Raw genomic sequence first — 20,285 nt, 5'->3', positions numbered from 1 at the left:
CACAAGCTGCGGCTAGTTCAGGACTCCATTTGCAAGCTGCTCGGATAATTTCATTACCTTCGCGAGCAAGATCGCGCCCCTTCGTTACGAGCTTGTACACAGGCTTCTAAAGCCACTCGATTAGCTGCTGCACCAGGGGTGCATTTCCCCAAGGATGTCCTAAAGTTCCTCCACCAAATTGTAATACAGAATCGTCCCCAAAGATTTCGGTCAGAGCTGGCATATGCCCAAACATGAATACCACCTGAAGCTACCGGTATAACACCTGGCATGGATACCCAGTCCTGAGTGAAAAAGATACCGCGAGCACGATCTTTTTCAATAAAATCATCGCGCAATAAATCAACAAAACCTAAAGTCATTTCGCGTTCCCCCTTCTAACTTACCTACTACTGTACCGGAGTGGATATGATCTCCCCCAGACATACGCAATGCTTTAGCTAATACACGGAAATGCATACCATGATTTTCTGTCTATCAATAACTGCATGCATTGCACGGTGAATGTGAAGAAGTAGGCCATTGTCGCGGCAATAATGAGCCAAAGTAGTATTTTGCGGTGAATCCCCCAGTTAAGTAGTCATGCATTACAATAGGAACCCCTAATTCTCTTGCAAAATACAGCTCTCTTAATCATTTCTTCACATGTACCCGCAGTCGCATTCAAGTAATGCCCCTTGATTTCACCGGTTTCGGCCTGTGATTTATAAATAGCTTCGGCACAAAAGACAAAACGGTCTCTCCAGCGCAATAAATGGTTGTGAGTTTACGTTTTCATCATCTTTGGTAAAATCAAGTCCACCACGTAGACACTCATAACACGCTCTACCATAAATTTTTTGCGGATAATCCCAATTTTGGTTTAATAGTACATCCCAATAAAGGACGACCATACTTGTTCAACTTATCTCTTTCAACTTGGATACCATGAGGCGGGCCTTGGAAAGTTTTTTGAATAAGTAGGGGAATTCCGTAGATCCTCCAAACGTAGAGCACGTAGGGCTTTGAAACCAAATACGTTACCTACAATGGAAGTAAACATGTTAGTAACGGAACCCTCTTCAAATAGGTCTAATGGATAAGCTACATAACAGATCCATTGGTTGTCTTCCCCAGCAACAGGCTCGATGTGATAGCATCGTCCTTTGTAACGATCAAGACTGGTAAGTCCATCAGTCCAAACAGTTGTCCATGTACCAGTAGAAGATTCGGCAGCTACTGCAGCCCCTGCTTCTTCGGGCGGAACCCCAGGCTGAGGACTTACTCGGAATGCTGCCAAGATATCAGTATCCCTTAGTTTCATACTCTGGGGTGTAGTAAGTCAATTTATAATCTTTAACACCAGCTTGAAATCCAACACCTGCTTTTAGTTTCTGTTTGTGGTGACATAAGTCCCCTCCCTATAACTCTTGAATTAAGAATTCTCACAATAACAGGGTCTACTCGATGTTAATTAGGCGTAAATGAAACTTTAGAAAAAATCTCGTAAAACAAAAAAAAAGGATATTCAATTAATATAATATCAACTCATTAAAGAAATTTGAGGGCATGCTTAGGTTAATGAATATGTTTCATTCATATATAATGCGTACACCCTGTGTATGTTCTATCCTATAGGAATTCCACTATAGGAAATTCGATAGGAAATTGAGTTGTTGTTATGGTAAGTTAACACGGTTCGTTATTAAACCATGGATTTGATTTACCAAATCCATAATTATTGTATACTCTTTGATAGATATAGCGCAACCCAAATTAATTCCTAATCCTTATTTTACAAGTTCTTAATAGTTCTCTTTTCTTATTTTGAATGCAAATACCTAACTAAATACTAATAAAATTCTTTGTTGACAGCAATCTATGCTTCACAGTAGTATATATTTTGTATATCGAAGTCCTAGATAGGAAAGTAGAGTAGGCACAGATCCTCCACAAAAGGCAAAATGTATGTATATGAAAAAAAGATTGATTGAACTTTCCAACGGACTCATTCCATGAGTAAACGATTGAATGGGATTCGCTTGGGCAACGAAATCAAGTCCTGGTCCCCTTTTCTCTCTTATTGAATTAACTAATTCATTTCCTTTTTACTTTTGGATTTTTTTTGATTTGATTTGGCATTATTCAACAATAAAAAAAGAAAAATTTCGACAAATTCCTTTTTTTTAATTATGTGATAATTATGAGAACCAATCCTACTACTTCTCCTCCCGGGGTTTCCACAATTGAAGAAAAAAGTACAGGTCGTATCGATCAAATTATTGGACCCGTGCTGGATGTCACTTTTCCCCCAGGCAAGTTACCTTATATTTATAACGCTTTGGTAGTCCAGAGTAGAGACACTGCCGATAAGCAAATTAATGTGACTTGTGAGGTACAACAATTATTAGGAAATAATCGAGTTAGAGCTGTAGCTATGAGTGCTACGGACGGGTTGATGAGAGGAATGGAAGTGATTGACACGGGAGCTCCTCTCAGTGTTCCGGTCGGTGGAGCTACTCTCGGACGAATTTTCAACGTTCTTGGGGAGCCTGTTGACAATTTGGGTCCTGTAGATAGTAGTGCAACGTTCCCTATTCATAGATCTGCGCCTGCCTTTATCGAGTTAGATACGAAATTATCCATCTTTGAAACAGGTATTAAGGTCGTCGATCTTTTAGCTCCTTATCGACGTGGAGGAAAAATAGGACTATTTGGGGGGGCTGGAGTAGGTAAAACAGTACTGATCATGGAATTAATCAATAACATTGCTAAAGCTCATGGGGGCGTATCCGTATTCGGTGGAGTAGGGGAACGGACTCGTGAAGGAAATGATCTTTATATGGAAATGAAGGAATCCGGAGTAATTAATGAAAAAAATATTGAGGAATCAAAGGTAGCTCTAGTCTATGGCCAAATGAATGAACCACCGGGAGCTCGTATGAGAGTTGGTTTAACTGCCCTAACTATGGCGGAATATTTCCGAGATGTTAATAAGCAAGACGTGCTTTTATTTATCGATAATATCTTTCGTTTTGTTCAAGCAGGATCAGAGGTATCCGCTTTATTAGGGAGAATGCCCTCCGCAGTGGGTTATCAACCTACTCTTAGTACAGAAATGGGTTCTTTGCAAGAAAGAATTGCTTCTACTAAAAAGGGATCTATAACTTCGATTCAAGCAGTTTATGTACCTGCAGACGATTTGACCGACCCTGCCCCTGCCACAACATTTGCACATTTGGATGCTACTACCGTACTTTCCAGAGGATTAGCTTCCAAGGGTATTTATCCAGCAGTAGATCCTTTAGATTCAACCTCGACTATGTTACAGCCTCGGATCGTTGGCAACGAACATTATGAAACTGCGCAAAGAGTTAAGGAAACTTTACAACGTTACAAAGAACTTCAGGACATTATCGCAATTCTTGGCTTGGATGAATTATCGGAAGAGGATCGTTTAACTGTAGCAAGAGCAAGAAAAATTGAGCGTTTCTTATCACAACCGTTCTTTGTGGCAGAAGTTTTTACTGGTTCTCCAGGAAAGTATGTTGCTCTTGCGGAAACTATTAGGGGATTTCAACTAATCCTTTCCGGAGAATTAGACGGCCTACCTGAACAGGCTTTTTATTTGGTGGGTAACATCGATGAAGCTAGCACGAAAGCTATAACCTTAGAAGAGGAGAACAAATCGAAGAAATGAAATTAAATCTTTATGTACTGACTCCTAAGCGAATTATTTGGGATTGTGAAGTGAAAGAAATCATTTTATCCACTAATAGTGGCCAAATTGGCGTATTACCAAACCACGCCCCCATTAACACAGCAGTAGATATGGGTCCTTTGAGAATACGCCTCCTCAACGACCAATGGTTAACAGCGGTTCTGTGGAGCGGTTTTGCGAGAATAGTTAATAATGAGATCATCATTTTAGGAAATGATGCGGAACTGGGTAGTGATATTGATCCGGAAGAAGCTCAAAAGGCACTTGAAATAGCCGAAGCTAACTTGAGTAAAGCTGAGGGTACGAAAGATTTGGTTGAAGCGAAGCTCGCTCTCAGACGAGCTAGGATACGAATCGAGGCTGTCAATTGGATTCCCCCATCCAATTGAAGACAATCCAGTGGTTTATAGTTGATACAAAGAAAAAGGGAAGAGGGGTAGAAAAAGTTATTAGATAGTGAAGCGAAGTAAGTCCAATGCTATCTAGTAATTTTTCTACCTACTTACCTACTATTGGATTTGAACCAATGACTCCCGCCGTATGAAAGCAATACTCTAACCACTGAGTTAAGTAGGCAATTTATCACCACAAAGGAAGACCCATTACTTCGATCGATTATATATTGAATCCCTTTTCTAAGCAATACCGCTCTGTTATTGGTCTGTTATATACTAAATACTAAACTAAATACTAAACAGATACAGATCAAAGGGGTATCCTCTGGCATTAGAAAATATTCATCTTGACAAGAAATTATCTATATGTTAAGATATCTGTGATAAGGGCTATAGCTCAGTTCGGTAGAGCAACTCGTTTACACGTGCGCCAATGCTTTTCAAAGGAGCTTATTATGCAATGAACATAATCGATCTTATTGCAAAATCAATGTCTTACTTCATAGATTCGAGAGAATAGGAGAACAGTAGCCTGACAAACAGTCGGTTCAGTCCGATTCAGGTGCCAATTCAGGTGCCTAATCAAATAGAACCCTTATGGATTTGCTAGTTGATAAGGTAAATATCCAGCCCACTAAATGCTAGGCGTAATGAGGATAAGGGCCTCCAAAAAACTTCTTTTCGTTCTATGAACTTTAAGGTGTATGAAGTCTCATAGTTAACTCTTGCAGTGGAACGATAGAGACTCCATTTCACTTAGGTTGATTTAATTTAGACCGGAGGCAGACCTAAGTCAAGGTAATCCTCCTTTGAAACACTTTGGTATTGCTCCTAGATAGATCATAATACAAAAAATCAATCAGAGCACAGGGAGCCATCTCATTATCTTTCCGTAAAGAAAAACTATGGTGGACTAACTGATCTTTAAATCAGTTTATGAAAGAGCCCAATGCAAAAAAATGCATGTTGGGTCTTTGAAACAGTTCAAATCATTTCGATAATAATCCGTTTGATCTGTTTTACCGAGAAGGTCTACGGTTCGAATCCGTATAGCCCTAATATGCCCTTTTTTAGATTTTAGGATCTCTATCCTATGTTTTCTTTAGTTTAGTATAGTTTTCATTTTCTCATTAGTATTTGTTTATAGACTGGATAGGCGCCTGCGACATAGAATAGAGATAAAAGCATTACCAAAGGCTCATTCATCGAAAATCAAAATCATACAGACAGGAAAAGAAAAACGAATTTCTATCAAATCAATAGAAGAAAGGATCCTTTCCCTGATTTGAATCCCGTCCTCCTTCAAATAGGATATCTCTAGACTTCCCTATAATAACTGCAATGATTTTATCCATTTTGCGAATTCCTACTTTGTTTTAAGTATATTTATTACTTTGTTTATAGATACATTATGTAAATTGATCAACTTTAAATAGAAAAAATAAAGTAAAGAGTAAATAAGAAAACAGAATATTCTGTCTCATAGTTCTGAAATAGAGTTCTTTATTTTTATTTTATAGTATTACTTCTCATTAATTATACTGCATAGATTAGTCCTACTATCTTAATTAGGTTCTAATTTAGTAGTATTCTCATTTTTATTTAATAGTCTCTTATTATTTTATTATTAAATATTAAATAAAGGATAGAGCTATTCTTTTTTCTAGAGATTCTAGAGAAAGCGAGACAAAGTGAAACGAGAAAGTTTTCTTTATATAAGAATTAGATCTACATACACCATATCTAAATAGAATGGAAATCCAAAAGAAAGGGAGTTGGGATTCCATTGGATGAATCTTTAAAGAAGATGCAGCACAGAGGAAACAAAGGCTAAACTAAGCGCTTTTGTTTGAACAAAAAAGATTCTTGTTTCACCGAGGAAAAGAGAGAAGTTCTGGATAAATTGACAATGCTGAATTGAATTGACTAATTTAAGTTCCGCCTATTCCACATTAATGGGAGTACATTATGTTTCTGCTTCACGAATATGATATTTTTTGGACATTTCTAATAATAGCAAGCCTTATTCCTATTTTGGCATTTTCGATTTCAGGACTTTTAGCCCCGGTTAGTGAAGGACCAGAGAAGCTTTCTAGTTATGAATCGGGTATAGAACCCATGGGAGGGGCTTGGGTACAATTCCGAATACGCTATTATATGTTTGCGCTCGTTTTTGTTGTTTTTGATGTGGAAACCGTCTTTCTATACCCTTGGGCAATGAGTTTCGACGTATTGGGTGTATCCGTTTTTATCGAAGCTTTGATTTTCGTGCTTATCTTAGTTGTTGGTTTAGTTTATGCATGGCGAAAAGGAGCCTTGGAATGGTCTTAACTGAATATTTAGACAAAAAAAAAGAAGGAAAAGATTCTATTGAGACAGTTATGAATTTGATTGAGTTTCCCTTACTTGACCAAACAAGTTCCAATTCTGTTATTTCAACTACACCAAATGATCTTTCGAATTGGTCAAGACTCTCCAGTTTATGGCCCCTTCTATACGGTACCAGTTGTTGTTTCATTGAATTTGCTTCATTAATAGGCTCACGATTCGACTTTGATCGTTATGGATTGGTACCAAGATCAAGTCCTAGGCAAGCAGACCTAATTTTAACAGCCGGTACGGTAACAATGAAAATGGCTCCCTCTTTAGTGAGATTATACGAGCAAATGCCTGAACCAAAATACGTCATTGCTATGGGAGCCTGTACTATTACAGGGGGAATGTTCAGTACGGATTCCTATAGTACTGTTCGGGGAGTTGATAAGTTAATTCCTGTGGATGTCTACTTGCCGGGCTGCCCACCTAAACCGGAGGCAGTTATAGATGCCCTAACAAAACTTCGTAAGAAGATATCGCGAGAAATAGTTGAGGATCGAACTCTATCTCAAAATAAAAATAGATGTTTTACTACCAGTCACAAGCTTTATGTTAGGCGCAGTACTCATACAGGAACTTATGAGCAAGAATTGCTCTATCAATCACCATCTACATTAGATATATCTTCTGAAACTTTTTTCAAATCCAAAAGTTCAGTACCTTCCTACAAATTAGTGAATTAGGAGAGGGGCTCTTTTGTGTAGAAAAATAAAAAGCAGGGCAATCTTTCAAACTTGCATCCGAAATGTGAAATATTTATACAAAGAGGGAGAGATGAAGACAATGCAGCAGGGTTGGTTATCTAATTGGCTAGTCAAACATGAGGTGGTTCATAGATCTTTGGGCTTTGATCACCGAGGAATAGAGACTTTACAAATAAAAGCAGGGGATTGGGATTCCATTGCTGTCATTTTATATGTATATGGTTACAATTATTTACGCTCCCAATGTGCTTATGATGTAGCACCCGGTGGATCTTTAGCTAGCGTGTATCATCTTACGAGAATACAATATGGTATAGATAATCCAGAAGAAGTCTGCATAAAAGTCTTTGCCCAAAAGGATAATCCTAGAATTCCGTCTGTCTTCTGGATTTGGAGAAGTGCCGATTTTCAAGAACGCGAATCTTATGATATGGTGGGAATCTCTTATGATAATCATCCGCGCCTTAAACGTATCCTAATGCCTGAAAGTTGGATAGGCTGGCCCTTACGTAAGGATTATATAACCCCCAATTTTTATGAAATACAAGATGCTCATTGAATGATAAGAAATTCATGCTCACTTATACAACACAACTCCAGATTTTATTCAAGTCAAGGAATATTTTTAGGTTCTTTTCCTAGATGAAACGGAATACCTATTTATAATTAATTCCTAATTATACAAAAGCATTCCAGATAGACTGAGCAAAAAAAGGGTTTCATTTGGATTCCCCTATTTTGAAAATCGCATATTAATTTCCTTCATATGAACAGAAAAATAGGATGACTCAAAGAAGTTCTCTACCAGGAACTTTGTACCGCGCACATTACTTAGCACAACTAGGAAAATAAGATAAGATAAAGATAAGCAAGACTAAAAAAATATTCGTCGGAATAGCGGAATACAAAATTAAGAAACGCAAAAAAATAAAGGGGAATCTCACCCCCTTCTTTATCATAAAGAAAAGATATATTTTAAAACTTCTTTAAAAAGAAGTGCCTCTATATTTATATTATAGATTTATCCACTTAGATGAATAAATATTATTAATGAATATGTATCACAATCCATCTCGAGGTATTTGGATCAATACCTATTCGGTGGATCTTTTTTTTTTCTCTGCCAGGAACCAGATTTGAACTGGTGACACGAGGATTTTCAGTCCTCTGCTCTACCAACTGAGCTATCCTGACCTTTTCTTGTGCATCATCCTAGTAGAGTATTTGTATCTATGTCAATTAAAAGGACTAAAAATTAATTAAAGTATTTCAAATTTAAAATTTGAAAATGGGGGGGTGTAGTCCTATGCATTGTGCATGGTTTACTTAAATAAAACTTAAAAATAGAGTGAATAACCAAGATTTCTTGCCGATACTCTAATAAAAAAGAAATCTATTCAATGAATAGGATAAGATCCATTGAGTTCTCTTCGCATTCCTTTGTGAAAGAGTAGAATGAGAAAGCTAATGAATCTTAAACCCATTGCATTGATAAAAAGAAAAAAAAGAGGATAAATAATAATAATATAGTATAGTTAGGGAATAAAAGAGGATTTGGGGATAGAGGGACTTGAACCCTCACAACTTATAAAGTCGACGGATTTTCCTTTTACTAGAAATTTCATTGTTGTCAGTATTGACATGTAGAATGGGACTCTCTCTTTGTCCTCGTCCGATTAATCCACTTTTTTAAAGATCTCGAAAACTTTGAATTTGAATTGAAGAATTTGATTATTCAATATTCGATTGGAGTGGATTCACAATAATGAAAAAAAAAAATTATGATATGAGTTTTTTATTTCATAATCATTATCATTTCTAATTTCATTTTTAAAAAAGATAAAGAACCTATATTATAATTATAATATAATATGAGTTCTGTGATTAATCGTTTGCTATGTCAGTATCTATACGTGTTTATTAAATGTATAAGGTATAAAACCCCTCTTTCTCTAATTTAGAATTAGAAGGAATTCCACTAACAACACAACGTAATTAACTCGATTCGTTAGAACAGCTTCCATTGAGTCTCTGCACCTATCCTTTTCCTTTGTATTCTAGTTCGAGAACCCCTTGTTTTCTCAAAACACGGATTTGGCTCAGGATTGCCCTTTTTTAATTCCAGGGTTTCTCTGAATTTGGAAGTTACCACTTAGCAGGTTTCCATACCAAGGCTCAATACAATCAAGTCCGTAGCGTCTACCGATTTCGCCATATCCCCATTTCCCTCTTCTTTGAGACCAGGATTCCTTGTGTAATTTCATCCATCTCTTAGTTTTTTTTTTGAATCATTGAGTTCATCACTCAACGTAGTCTAGCAGTTCAGTTCGACTCTATTTGAGAGACCTCGCTTGCTTATTGCAATTCAGAATTGAATTGATTCTATCCTTGATGTATTTGCAATTCAATCCGAATCAATATATCCAAAAGTTTTTATCTCCCCCACCTCCCGTCTTACTTTTTTATAGTATTCAAAATTATACTATAACGCTTGATATTTATTCTTTTTTTCTAATCAGAATTAGCAATTTTATTTACTCTGACTCTATGTTCCCCTTAGTGAAATATTAATCCTCAAATTATTAACAAATAATAAAGTCTATAATGATCAAATGAAAATACCAATAAATTCTATAATTTTATTTTTTAATATCCTATAGTTAAGCATATCAAGCTAACTTTATCTTTAAGAAGTTTTAGTATTTTTTTATTTTTATAAGTATAACTTCAAATTTAGAACTAGTTAATAGCTAAGATTAATAACTAATATCTGAGATTTTACGGATTTCCTATACTATACCTATTTCTATTTGTTACACTATTTCCGTTATGTAAGCCCACTTAGCTCAGAGGTTAGAGCATCGCATTTGTAATGCGAGGGTCATCGGTTCAAATCCGATAGTCGGCTTTTTTTTTTCTCTATCGATGTTCTACGAACAAGAATCTCTTTTTTTCCGAATTAAATGGAGAATCCAGGATCTTTTATGTTTTTTACCTTACAATTTTGCTAGATACAAAACAATAAAATAAATAATATATATACAAAAAATAAAGATTTTGATGAAATTCCATTTTTTTGGGTACTTTAGTTGATTTTACTCTGTTTATCCTGTAGTTTAATTCAGTTTTAATTTCGATGTATTCTGTAATGTAAATACAATGAAATTAATTGTGTAAAATGAAATTTCAATAAAATAAAAAAAGGAGTCTTCATGTCCCGTTATCGAGGACCTCGTTTAAAAAAAATACGCCGTCTGGGAGCTTTACCAGGACTCACTAGAAAAACACCTAAATCCGGAAGTAATCTTAAAAAAAAATTCAATTCTGGGAAAAAGGAGCAATATCGTATTCGTCTTCAAGAAAAACAGAAATTGCGTTTTCATTATGGTCTGACAGAACGACAATTACTTAGATATGTACATATCGCTGGAAAAGCAAAAAGGTCAACAGGCCAGGTTTTACTACAATTACTTGAAATGCGTTTGGATAATATCCTTTTTCGATTGGGTATGGCTTCAACCATTCCTGGGGCCCGCCAATTAGTCAACCATAGACATATTTTAGTTAATGGTCGTATAGTCAATATACCAAGTTTTCGTTGCAAACCCCGAGATATTATTACTACGAAAGATAACCAAAGATCAAAAGGTCTGGTTCAAAATTATATTGCTTCATCGGACCCGGGGAAATTGCCAAAGCATTTGGCGATTGACACGTTGGAATATAAAGGACTAGTAAATAAAATCCTAGATAGGAAGTGGGTCGGTCTCAAAATAAATGAGTTGTTAGTTGTAGAATATTACTCTCGTCAGACTTGAACTTAACGAAAAAAGGAAAGGTTCATAGAATTTTCTTCCCCTTCCCCTTTCCCCGAACTAAATCGCCCTAAGACCATTACCATTAATTTGTATTTTCCCATCAACTAGCTAAAATTGATTAACCCTAGGATTAGGATCCTTTTTTCTTTTTTCCTCTATGTGTATTTTACATACCACAGTAATTTGCTATAGAGAATTTCTAATTTCTATTAAATCAAAATAAGATAATATAAGATATTATTGCTGGAAAAAATTGTTATTTGATTTGATACATTGTGATCCTTAACGTTGATGAATTAAGAAAAACGGAAAGAGAGGGATTCGAACCCTCGGTAAACAAAAGTCTACATAGCAGTTCCAATGCTACGCCTTGAACCGCTCGGCCATCTCTCCTACATAACTTATTATGGAAAATAAACTGAGTGAATAGCGAGTTTTCTTATTCCTGCAGTACAGGTACAACCGCAACCACTCGGGGGTTCCATAGTTCTATTGGAAAAATTCCTTTTGATCTAAGTGGAAGGATACAGGATTTTTTACTAGAAATTGCGCTCGCTATAAAAAAAAAGTTTTAATTTGGGTTTTCCCGCAACTAAAGAAAAAGAAAATGGAAGAATTCTTCTTATTGCATAATAAAATAAAGAAACCTTAGAATTCCGTTTGCATAAGATACGCTACACCATACTATCGAAATCAAAAATAGGGTATGAGACAATTAATAACTTTGAAAACACGAAATAGTTGATAACATAAGTTGTTGTTCAGAAATAGCAAAGTGGAATGAAATCCAGTCTTAGTCAAATATTTCATATCTCTTCGTGTCCAAGCAGAAGGAAAAGGATACAATTTGAGCTGAGCGGAAAATCCATATCTCTATCTCTCTTATCCATTTAAAGCATATGGATTTAGAGTAGAGCATATGGATCAATCTATTTATAATTATAAGAATCGAATGTGTTTGTTTTTATGTTATTTTGTGAAGGAATGAAAACAATTCTATATAGAATGGGTTGGGAATTATGCCTAGATCCCGTGTAAATGGAAATTTCATTGATAAGACCTCCTCAATTGTAGCCAATATTTTATTGCGAATAATTCCGACAACCTCAGGAGAAAAAAAGGCATTTACTTATTATAGAGATGGTGCGATTTGACTCTTTTTTTTTGCTTTTTTTTAGCCCTACCTATACCTCAGTCTTACGAAAAAGAGAGGGGGTTGGCATAGAGAGAACCAAATTTGTAAAGCAAACAAACCCACGCTTCGGGAAGGTGAGGCGAACTAACAATTCCTTCCGTCGTGTATCCTCGATTGATGCGGCTTCAGATACTTCAATTGTAGATTTGAGTATTGAGCGAAAGGTTACACCTACAGGATATGGTATGGTATGGATTACAGGCCAATCCTACTCTATTAGTATCCGTAGGCAGCATAGGGGAGAAAAGCACTACACCTAGAAATAGGAATCAACAAGAGAAAAACTTTGTTAGAAATTACCCCTTTCCTGATCGGTATCAGGGCTGGGAAGAATGGTTGGGATAACAAACAACCATCAGGTTTGTACTTTGGATACCCCTATAACCATCAAAGATCGTTGAAGTAGCTAATTCCTCTAAATAGGAGGCGTTGAGAACAAAGAAATTATTGGAGCTATCGTTTTCCTCTAGCATTAATAGAATTCATTGGTGTTAAGAAAAACCTCTTGTGGGAAGGTTGGCTAGAGATTTCTTGGAAAAATACCAGCCCCTTTCGGTTCATAATGAGACGGGACTAATTCTATTTTGATTCTATAGATTATTTCGCTTAGTACTATTATGTACAGAAGGGAGGAGCCGTATGAGATGAAAACCTCATGTACGGTTTTGGAACGGAGATTTTTTGAATAGAATGAACGACCGTAACGGATGTTGGCTCAATCCGAAGGAAATTATGCGGAAGCTTTGCAAAATTATTATGAAGCTACGCGACTAGAAATCGATCCCTATGATCGAAGTTATATACTCTATAACATAGGCCTTATACACACAAGCAATGGAGAGCATACAAAGGCTTTGGAATATTATTTCCGGGCACTAGAACGAAACCCCTTCTTACCGCAAGCTTTTAATAATATGGCCGTGATCTGTCATTACGTGCGACTATCTCCACTATAGAAAGAAAAAAAAAAAGAGAGGATCAAATTTTCTAGTAAATACTAGAAAAAAGGGCTTTCTACATAGGGATCGTAAAAACAACGATTTTTCCCTATCAGCTGTAGGAAGGAAGGACACTTCACGAGAATCAAAAAACGAAGAAAGTATGGCCTATACTACTACTCTATGGATAAAGTTTCTCAAATTGATAGAGAAAGCACCGTAAAGATCAATTAGTGAGCGACTGGGTCGATACAACTAAAAAAAACTGCTTACTTATCCCATGATATGGGGCAAAATTTAGGAATCCGCTTATGTAATAGAGCCGATCCACTAAGGGATTAAGCAGCGGTGTAGTATCAGATCCCAAAGATAGTAAGTTCTTTTTTCTTTCTTATGGAAAAAAGTCTTTTTCAAGGATTCTATAGAGATTTCATATATGAAAACGGGATAGTTACCTTTCAGAAAATTTGAACGAAGGCTCTATATCTATCTATGCTTCATTCTTCTGAAGGTGGGAAAAAAGATCAAACTGATTATTGATAAAAATTAGGGTTTGAAACTTAGGTAATTAATTTCTTCTGCTTAACCCAAGAACAAATTGGATCGATTTTTGATAAATCGAATTCAGTTAAGATAGGGGAAATTCAGATAGCAATTTCTGAGCCGTATGAGGTAGGAAACTCTCAAGTACGGTTCTAAGGGAAGGAACTTCCTATTCCGACCGAGGAGAACAGGCCATTCTACAGGGTGATTCGGAAATTGCGGAAGCTTGGTTTGATCAAGCTGCTGAATATTGGAAACAAGCTATAGCGCTTACTCCGGGAAATTATATTGAAGCACAGAACTGGTTGAAGATTACGAAGCGCTTTGAATTTGAATAAGACCATGCTCCTTCTTTTTCATAAAATGGGTGGTTTGGTTGTTGATCCATTAATCAAATAAATTAGGTCGTAAGATCGAATCAAGAATTTCATTATATCCATTTCTTATACCTTCTATTTTATATGATATTTCATAAGAATAAACCATAGGGATAGGGTCTAGAATAGAAGTAATAAACTGAATAAAAAGAGGGGGCAATCTAAATATTGCTAATATATTAGGACCATCTTATTAATAATTCTAATGAGTTATCTTGGAATTTAGAATCAAATAAAAAACCCTATATTATGCTCAAGGAAAGTAGATATAGATAGGAGCTTATGCCCTCAAAAAAAAAATACACTAGTTTCTTAAATTAAAAATAAAAAAGATTTTTTTCTTACGTCGAGAAATATTTGTTTTTCAAGATAAACAATGTCCGTTAGGCACCTAATCTTTATGTCATAATAGACCCGAACACTTGCCTCGGATTGACTTCAATATATAATTGCTCCAGTGAATAACTAAAAAAAAATAGAAGGATGGTAGATAGTAAAGAAAAGAACTAATCACAATATCTATCTTTCAAAATCTATCTTTCAAAATCTATCTTTCAAAATATATATCTTTCAAAGATTCACTAAAAAGACAGTTGGCGGGTCTCTTTGTATGTCTTGTCCGGAAAGAGGAGGACTTAATGATTATTCGTTCGCCGGAACCAGAAGTAAAAATTGTTGTGGATAGGGATCCTGTAAAAACATCTTTTGAGGAATGGGCCAGACCCGGCCATTTCTCAAGAACACTAGCTAAGGGCCCTGATACTACCACTTGGATCTGGAACCTACATGCTGATGCTCACGATTTCGATAGTCATACTGGTGATTTGGAGGAGATTTCTCGAAAAGTCTTTAGTGCTCATTTCGGGCAACTTTCCATTATCTTTCTTTGGTTGAGTGGCATGTACTTTCATGGCGCCCGTTTTTCCAATTATGAAGCATGGCTAAGTGATCCTACTCACATTGGACCCAGTGCTCAGGTAGTTTGGCCTATAGTAGGGCAAGAAATATTGAATGGTGATGTAGGCGGGGGTTTCCGAGGAATCCAAATAACCTCTGGTTTTTTTCAGCTTTGGCGAGCATCTGGAATAACTAGTGAATTACAACTCTATTGTACTGCAATTGGTGCATTGATTTTTGCAGCGTTAATGCTTTTTGCTGGTTGGTTCCATTATCACAAAGCCGCTCCCAAATTGGCCTGGTTCCAAGATGTAGAATCCATGTTGAATCACCACTTAGCGGGATTATTAGGACTTGGGTCTCTTTCTTGGGCGGGGCACCAAATTCATGTATCTTTACCAATTAACCAATTTCTTGACGCTGGGGTGGATCCTAAAGAGATACCACTTCCTCATGAATTTATCTTGAATCGGGACCTTTTGGCTCAACTTTATCCTAGTTTTGCCGAAGGAGCAACCCCTTTTTTCACTTTAAATTGGTCCAAATACGCAGAATTTCTGACTTTTCGCGGAGGACTAGATCCAGTAACCGGTGGTCTCTGGCTGACCGATATTGCGCACCATCATTTAGCTATTGCTATTCTTTTCCTAATCGCAGGTCATATGTATAGGACCAATTGGGGTATTGGCCATGGACTTAAAGATATTTTGGAGGCTCACAAGGGCCCATTTACAGGACAAGGCCATAAGGGTCTTTATGAAATCTTAACAACGTCATGGCATGCTCAATTATCTCTTAACCTAGCTATGCTAGGCTCTACAACCATTGTTGTAGCTCATCATATGTATTCTATGCCTCCCTATCCATACCTAGCTACTGACTATGGTACACAACTTTCCTTGTTCACACACCACATGTGGATTGGCGGATTTCTAATAGTCGGTGCTGCTGCACATGCAGCAATTTTTATGGTAAGAGACTATGATCCAACTACTCGATACAACGATCTATTAGATCGCGTCCTTAGACACCGCGATGCAATCATATCCCACCTTAACTGGGTATGTATATTTCTAGGTTTTCACAGTTTTGGCTTGTACATTCATAATGATACCATGAGTGCTTTAGGCCGTCCACAAGATATGTTTTCGGATACTGCCATACAATTACAACCTATCTTTGCTCAATGGGTACAAAATATCCATGCTACTGCGCCTGGCGTAACAGCTCCTGGTGCAACAACAAGTACTAGCTTAACGTGGGGAGGCGGCGAGTTAGTAGCAGTAGGTGGCAAAGTGGCTTTGTTACCTATTCCATTAGGAACCGCAGATTTTTTAGTCCATCACATTCATGCATTTACCATACATGTGACTGTATTAATACTTTTGAAAGGTGTTTTATTTGCTCGGAGTTCCCGTTTGATACCCGATAAAGCAAATCTAGGTTTTCGCTTTCCTTGCGATGGGCCTGGCCGAGGGGGAACATGTCAAGTATCCGCCTGGGATCATGTTTTCTTAGGTTTATTCTGGATGTACAATGCAATTTCGGTAGTCATTTTCCATTTCAGTTGGAAAATGCAGTCGGATGTTTGGGGTACTATAAGTGATCAAGGGGTGGTAACTCATATTACAGGGGGAAACTTTGCACAGAGTTCCATTACGATTAATGGGTGGCTTCGAGATTTCTTGTGGGCACAGGCATCGCAAGTCATTCAGTCTTATGGTTCTTCATTATCTGCATATGGTCTTTTTTTCTTAGGTGCTCATTTTGTCTGGGCCTTCAGTTTAATGTTTTTATTCAGCGGCCGTGGTTATTGGCAAGAACTCATTGAATCTATCGTTTGGGCTCATAACAAATTAAAAGTTGCTCCTGCTACTCAGCCTAGAGCCTTGAGCATTATACAAGGACGCGCTGTAGGAGTAACCCATTACCTTCTGGGTGGAATTGCCACGACATGGGCATTCTTCTTAGCGAGAATTATTGCAGTAGGATAGTGGCTAGGAGGATTTGAAAGGCATTATGGAATTAAGATTTCCCAGGTTTAGCCAAGGCTTAGCTCAGGACCCCACTACTCGTCGTATTTGGTTTGGTATTGCTACCGCACATGATTTCGAAAGTCATGATGATATTACTGAAGAACGTCTTTATCAGAACATTTTTGCTTCTCACTTTGGGCAATTAGCAATAATCTTTCTATGGACGTCCGGAAATCTGTTTCATGTAGCTTGGCAAGGAAATTTTGAATCATGGATACAGGATCCTTTACACGTAAGACCTATTGCTCATGCGATTTGGGATCCTCATTTTGGTCAACCCGCTGTGGAAGCCTTTACTCGAGGAGGTGCTGCTGGTCCAGTGAATATTGCTTATTCTGGAGTTTATCAGTGGTGGTATACAATAGGATTACGCACCAATGAGGATCTTTATACTGGAGCTCTTTTTTCTATTATTTCTTTCTACGCTGTCCTTAATAGCGGGTTGGTTACATCTACAACCCAAATGGAAACCAAGCCTTTCGTGGTTCAAAAACGCGGAATCTCGTCTCAATCATCATTTGTCAGGACTTTTCGGGGTAAGTTCTTTGGCTTGGACAGGACATTTAGTTCATGTTGCTATTCCCGCATCCAGGGGGGAGTACGTTCGATGGAATAATTTCTTAGATGTATTACCCTATCCCCAGGGGTTGGGACCCCTTTTGACGGGTCAATGGAATCTTTATGCCCAAAACCCTGATTCGAGTAATCATTTATTTGGTACCGCTCAAGGAGCGGGAACTGCCATTCTAACTCTTCTTGGGGGATTCCACCCACAAACGCAAAGTTTGTGGCTGACCGATATGGCTCACCATCATTTAGCTATTGCATTTATTTTTCTCATTGCCGGTCACATGTATCGAACTAACTTCGGAATTGGGCACAGTATTAAAGATCTTTTAGAAGCGCATACTCCTCCGGGGGGTCGATTAGGGCGTGGGCATAAGGGCCTTTATGACACAATCAACAATTCGATTCATTTTCAGTTAGGTCTTGCTCTAGCTTCTTTAGGGGTTATTACTTCCTTAGTAGCTCAACATATGTACTCTTTACCTCCTTATGCATTCATAGCACAAGACTTTACTACTCAAGCTGCTTTATATACTCATCACCAATATATTGCAGGGTTCATCATGACAGGGGCTTTTGCTCATGGAGCTATTTTTTTCATTAGGGATTACAATCCGGAACAGAATGAGGATAATGTATTGGCAAGAATGTTAGACCATAAAGAAGCTATCATATCTCATTTAAGTTGGGCTAGCCTCTTTCTAGGATTCCATACCTTGGGCCTTTATGTTCATAACGACGTCATGCTTGCTTTTGGTACTCCAGAAAAGCAAATCTTGATCGAACCTATATTTGCCCAATGGATACAATCTGCTCATGGCAAGACGACATATGGGTTCGATATACTCTTATCTTCAACGAATGGCCCCGCTTTCAATGCGGGTCGAAGCCTATGGTTGCCCGGATGGTTGAATGCTGTTAATGAGAATAGTAATTCGCTTTTCTTAACAATAGGACCTGGGGATTTCTTGGTTCATCATGCTATTGCTCTAGGTTTGCATACAACTACATTGATTTTAGTAAAGGGCGCTTTAGATGCACGCGGTTCCAAATTAATGCCAGATAAAAAGGATTTTGGATATAGTTTTCCTTGTGACGGCCCAGGGCGCGGCGGTACTTGTGATATTTCTGCTTGGGACGCATTTTATTTGGCAGTTTTCTGGATGTTAAATACCATTGGGTGGGTTACTTTTTATTGGCATTGGAAACATATCACATTATGGCAGGGCAACGTTTCACAATTTAATGAATCCTCCACTTATTTGATGGGATGGTTAAGAGATTACCTATGGTTAAACTCTTCACAACTTATCAATGGATATAATCCTTTTGGGATGAATAGTTTATCGGTATGGGCGTGGATGTTCTTATTTGGACATCTTGTTTGGGCTACTGGATTTATGTTCTTAATTTCCTGGCGGGGGTATTGGCAGGAATTAATTGAGACTTTAGCATGGGCTCATGAACGCACACCTTTAGCTAATTTAATTCGCTGGAGAGATAAGCCCGTGGCTCTTTCCATTGTGCAAGCAAGATTGGTTGGATTAGCTCACTTTTCCGTGGGTTATATATTCACTTATGCAGCTTTCTTGATTGCCTCAACATCAGGCAAGTTTGGTTAATTTAGTTTGTTTTTTTGTACTGTATCAGCACCTAGTTCATTACTCTTGATAGAGAGGGAGGATCTGCCTTTTTAGATTTCTTTTTCTATTTATTTTTCCATCTAGGATTAGAACCGTATACTTGGTAATAATAGCAACGACACATTATGGCAAAAAAAAGTTTGATTCAGAGGGAGAAGAAGCGGCAGAAATTAGAACAGAAATATCATTTGATTCGTCAATCTTTAAAAAAAAAGATAAGAAGCAAAGTTTCTCCCTTGAGTTTGAGTGAAAAAAACGAAAATGCGAGAAAAATTGCAATCCCTACCGCGTAATAGTGCACCTACACGCCTTCATCGACGTTGTTTTTTGACCGGAAGACCTAGAGCTAACTATCGACATTTTGGGCTATCCGGACACGTACTTCGAGAAATGGTTTATGAGTGTTTGTTACCGGGTGCAACAAGATCCAGTTGGTAAGGATAAAATACCCTTTCGTATTTGTATGGATTTCTGGAATTGATAATCATAGAGGAGCCCTCTTTACCATTCTGTATAAATGGACTATTCTATTTGTATAGATATTGGTAGAGGGGCGTATCCAACCCTCTTTTATCCACTAGTTACCCCTCTTTAGTTTAAGAGTATAGAGCAGTTTGGTAGCTCATAAGGCTCATAACCTTGGGGTTGCGGGTTCGATTCCCACTACCGGCTCCATACTCCTTCTTTATGATATATGCATGATATAATATATACATCATGCATTTGTATCTGGATTTTTTGATTTCCTAAAAGAGTTTTGGTCTAACAGTTTTTTCTCGGAAGAAGCAAAAAAATAAAAGAAAGAATAAAATATGAAAGAAAAGCGTCCATTGTCTAATGGATAGGACAGAGGTCTTCTAAACCTTTGGTATAGGTTCAAATCCTATTGGACGCAATCTTATTTCTATCTATTCTTTAAATAACTATACTAAACTAAAAACAAAGAAAACTTTTTTGCATGATTCAAATGAAAAAGCTTTCTCAACGATTCCTATTCTACTAACAAGAGTAGACATGCAAAATTTATTTGTTACTGAAGAGAAAACCGTTCCAGCTGTTCCTGAATAGCTTCCTTCAAAAGGATTTCCGCTTGCTC

The 20,285-nt window shown here is 37.3% G+C and overlaps 4 non-coding genes across 4 annotated transcripts; 2 read left to right on the top strand and 2 right to left on the bottom strand.

Annotated features, from left to right (window-relative positions):
- Positions 1-8,296: 8,296 nt before the first annotated feature.
- On the bottom strand, positions 8,297-8,369 carry TRNAF-GAA (transfer RNA phenylalanine (anticodon GAA)). The gene has a single exon. It is a non-coding gene; the product is annotated as a tRNA-Phe (tRNA).
- Positions 8,370-10,010: 1,641 nt separating this feature from the next.
- On the top strand, positions 10,011-10,083 carry TRNAT-UGU (transfer RNA threonine (anticodon UGU)). The gene has a single exon. It is a non-coding gene; the product is annotated as a tRNA-Thr (tRNA).
- Positions 10,084-11,299: 1,216 nt separating this feature from the next.
- Positions 11,300-11,386, bottom strand: TRNAS-GGA (transfer RNA serine (anticodon GGA)). The gene has a single exon. It is a non-coding gene; the product is annotated as a tRNA-Ser (tRNA).
- Positions 11,387-20,012: 8,626 nt separating this feature from the next.
- Positions 20,013-20,084, top strand: TRNAR-UCU (transfer RNA arginine (anticodon UCU)). The gene has a single exon. It is a non-coding gene; the product is annotated as a tRNA-Arg (tRNA).
- The last annotated feature ends 201 nt before the right edge of the window (positions 20,085-20,285 follow it).

This window comes from Aegilops tauschii, unplaced genomic scaffold (genome assembly GCF_002575655.3).
Source record: "Aegilops tauschii subsp. strangulata cultivar AL8/78 unplaced genomic scaffold, Aet v6.0 ptg000689l_obj, whole genome shotgun sequence".
Taxonomy (NCBI): domain Eukaryota; kingdom Viridiplantae; phylum Streptophyta; class Magnoliopsida; order Poales; family Poaceae; genus Aegilops; species Aegilops tauschii.
The sequence above is the reverse complement of the archived record's forward strand: the minus strand, read 5'-3'. Positions and strand labels throughout refer to the sequence as shown.